The following is a 4,313-nucleotide window of genomic DNA, read 5'->3' on the forward strand; positions in this document are numbered from 1 at the left end:
GGATGAGGGTTATGATGTCTTCATAGAATGAGTTCAGTAGTGCACTTTCTCTTTCAATTTCATTGAAAAGTTGGAGGAGTATTGGTGTGAGCTCTGCTTTGAAGTCCTTGTAGAATTTCACTGTAAATCCATCTGGTCAAGGGTTTTTCTTAGATGAGAGTACTCTTATTGATGTTTCTATTTCAATGCTTGATATGGGTCTGTTAAGTTGGTTTAACTCATTTTGGTTTAGTTTTGTCATGTCAATATTTGCTAGGAAAAGGTCTATTTCTACCATATTCTCAAACTTATTAGCAAAAGCTTTGAGAAGTATTCCCTTATAATGTTCTGGATCTTGGTTGTTTTTGTGGTGATGTTTCCATTCTCATATCTGAGTTTGTTTATTTCCTTGTGTGCTCTTCTTCTTCTGATAAGATTTGCTAAGGGTCTGTCAATTTTTGTTAACTTTTTGAAGAACCAACTCTTTGTTTTGTTGATTCTTTCTAGGTTTTTTTGGATTCTAATTAGTTTAATTCTGATTTAAATTTAATTATTTTTTCCCATCTACTGGATTGGTGTTTATTTTGTTGCTCTTTTTCATGAAGGTTCAGATGTCTAATTAAATTGTTGTTTTCAGATCTCTCTAATTTGTTGATGTAGAAACTCAGAGGAACAAAATTGCCTATGAGAACTGCATTTCCTGTGTCCCAGAGAAGCTGGTAATTTATGTGTTCATTTTTGTTGAATATCACGAACATATGCATTTCCTTTCTAATCTCTTCTATGACGCATTGGTGCTTCAACAGTTTGTTGTTTAGCCTCCATGTGTTACAGGACTTTTCTTTGGTGGCTTTTAGTGTTGAGTTCTAATTTTATTCCCTTGGATGCCATTAATTGGCCTTTATTGTGGTCTTATTGGTTTTCTATGTGTAGGACATCTTTAAGTATCCATTGTTTGTGTGGAGAGCTCTGCAGTGATTCTAATTTTTTTCCCGTTGTAGTATAGCTGCTTCTTCATTTTTGCTGCATGCAGGATTGTTTCCTTATTATTCAGATCTATCATTTTTACTATAATGTGTCTAGAAGTGTTTCTCCTGGGGTCTTGCTTGTTGGGTGTTCTATAAGCTTCTGGAATGTAGTTAAGATGGTCGTTTTTGAGGTGGGGAAAATTTCCATTGATTATCTTGTTAAAAAGTTGTTGCATTCCCTTGCTCTGTAATTCCTCACCTTCTTCCACTCTGATTATGCGAAGGTTAAACTTCTTGGCATTATCTGCTTGCTCTTGAATTTCCCTTTGGTTTAATTTGAGTGATTTTTCCAAATCTGTCACTTTTTGGTCCAGTTGGTGTATTCTGTCTTATGTATCTGACAATCTACCTTCCATTTCATTAACTCTGTTGACAGTGGCTTCTATTGTGGTTTGCATGGAGGAAATGGATCCCTTTATGGATTCAGTGTTGGTTCTCAGAGTACTGATCTCAGTAGGTATTTCCTCTAATTTGGCGCTTATCTCACTTCTTACTGAGGTTTGTGCAGCTTCTATTTTTGCATCCAACTTTTGTTTGATATCCTGTATCTCTTTTGATAGTTCATCCTTGTGCTCTTTCAATTTCTGATCAATTTCTTGCTTTATTTCTTGAGTCATTGCCTCCAGCAACCCTTGGATGTAGCTTTTGTCTTCCATTCCTGCTTTGCTCCCACTGGGGCTCTCCCCTGTGTGGCTGCTGGCTTTTGAGGTGACCTTGCTGTCCTGGGTGGTGGTAAACCTTGTGATTTTTCTCTGTGATTTTCGCATGGGGGTTCAGGAGACTACTCTTCAATTTTGTTTTGGTGTGTCTGTCTTTGCTTGGTTGCTGATTCTGTATTGGTAGAGAGAGTCTGTGCCTGATCTGGGTTCTGTTGGGAGCCTATTTCCAGCTGCTATTCTGACCTACTTAGGATTCTCAGCTCTCTGCTGTAGATTGCTGGCAATTCCCGCCTTTGGAAGGGTTGAGCAGCCTAGACTGCTTGTGTTTGCTCCTACGGGTGCTCTTGTGAAGATCAGATGCTCTGGATGCACTCTCCCAAATACTGGAGTCTGCTATGGGCTCCTGATACGTTTTTGTTTGTTTGTTTGTTTGTTTGGGGCTGGTTGTGGGCTTGAACTCTAGGTTTGGGTGCTGTCCCTCAGCTCTTCAGCTCAAGGCTGGCACCCTACCATTTGAGCCACAGCACCACTTCTGAACCTTTTGCTTTTGTGATGCTGAGGAATCAGATCCAGGGCCTCATACATCCAAGACTATCACTCTATTGCTGAGCCGCCTTAACAGTCTGAGCTCCTGCTTACTATCAGGTGCTGGCAGCCTGTGTTGCCCAATTCCCAGCCTAGGGTATATGGGTGGAGTTTTGGTGGGGTTTGGGCTTCTCTTGTCCTGGGCCTCCAGGTCTTTTGTTGTCACAGGCGTGCTTTCCGGGAGTGCTGTTTCCTGATTTTCTCCCCTCTGTTGAGGTGTATGCTCAGCTTTTTACTTCAGTTGGGAGTAGTTGGTTGTGTTGTTCAGGTGCCAGATCCCCGGGCCTGGTTCCGGCCCCAGCCTGGAGCATGCTCCTTAGGCCTGTGCTGATGTGTATACCACCTAGGCAGCCTGGAGGACACAGTTCAAATTTCTTCTACTGCTATATTGGGCATTTAAGCTCCCTTCCAGGGGCACTCTTTCTCTGGCCTGGCCATAGGAATGTGCTCCATGGGCTGGTGCAGCTCTCAAACAGTTCCCAATTTTAGTGGGTCCTGTGGTTCGGGTGTTGGTGTAGGGAGTCTAGGTCAGGGTCTGGGGATTCCCTCCAGCTCTGGTCTACCTTGAAGGATGCACTGTCCCCTGTGGGGTACTCACCCTGGAGCTGGTTGTTTCTGTGTGGTGTAGGTCATCAGTTGTTGTTGCAATCCTAGTTCAGTTGGGGTGGTTGCGGGCTGGGCTGGGCGGTGGTGGCTCTGTGTGATTCTTTTCTGTCTCTGCCTCTATCGAAGCTGTTGGGGCCACAGTGTCCATGCTCAGGTGGCTTCTGCGTGGGTGATCTGCAAGCAGCACCCTGTGCTTCTGGGACCCGGGAGGCCCCTGCCGGGTTGTTGCGCTCAAGAACGTGCGGGTCTAGTGCTTCCGGCAGCTTCTGCGCGGTTGGTCTGCAGACAGGTTCCTTTGTCGTGCTGCCAGTGCCGGGCGGCTTTGGCAGGATGTAGCCTCTATGCTCGGGTGGAGAGTGAGGGGTGGGGGTGGGATCCTCTTAGAGACACCCGGCTGGTAGGTTTCTCTGTTCCTGGCGAACAGTTGTTCTGCAAAACGGTACCTCAGGCCGCTTCTGTGTGGGTGGTCTGCAAGCGGCCCCCTATGTCTCTGGGGCTCCGGCAGCCCCCGCTGGGCTGGCTGGCCGGCAGCTTGGCGCATTGCCATGCGGCCAGTAAAGGTTGGGAGAGGGGTCTTCACTCTTCTCTGTTCTGAAATTCTTCTTTTCCTCTCTTTCTTTTTTTCTTATTTTCCACCTCTGGTTTTTCTCTGAGTGTTCGTCTTTTTGTTGTTGTTGGTCTCTTGGGGAGATTAAGCGTTGGAACTCAACTCTCTTTTTGGTTGGGGAGATCTGTGGCGTTTCCCTACTGCCCCGTCACCATCTTGGTCCCCCCTCCTTATTTTACTTTTGAATGTAACGAATGTAGTATTTTTGTGTGTATTTTACTATTCTAGTATAACTTTATTTGCACCACTTACATACAATTTTTTTTAATTCTGAGATTTAAGAATGTGTTTTTTGGATAAGAGTTTTGTTGTACTTTTATTTCAGTTTGCCATTAGGCCTTATAAACGCATACAATAAAATCCATTCTTGCTAGTATCAAGTTCAATGATTTTGTAGACTAGAGACTCACGGATATATCATTATATATCATACAGTAATGTGGGTCAATTTGTTTATAACTGCTCCATAAAATAATTACTAATTGAGGAAGCAGCCACTTCATCTGGCATCCTGGTCCCTCTGATGAAGTAGGATCCTAGTGGCAGCCTGCCCAACTCAGATGCTTCTGGGCATCTCGCCTGATTCTGTGGGAGGATATCAGGGTGTACCTGCTGTTGGACTAGGGAAGCTGCTGCGTGAATGACACAGTGCCACTGACCCACATCTAGCACCCACCAGCCCCATGGGACTGGGCCCTAAGGATCAGCCCGTGATAGCACACACACACGGCAGGGCGGGGGAGCACCCACCTAGAAAGGAGTGCAGACAAAACAGAAGCCACTCTGGGGATCAGCTTGTACAGTATCATCCGTGGAGCAGTGGACGATTGTGCTCAATTGTGGGGAGAA

The sequence above is a fragment of the Dipodomys merriami genome, unplaced genomic scaffold (genome assembly GCF_024711535.1).
Source record: "Dipodomys merriami isolate MVZ:Mamm:240054 unplaced genomic scaffold, mDipMer1.0.p SCAF_1436, whole genome shotgun sequence".
NCBI lineage: Eukaryota > Metazoa > Chordata > Mammalia > Rodentia > Heteromyidae > Dipodomys > Dipodomys merriami.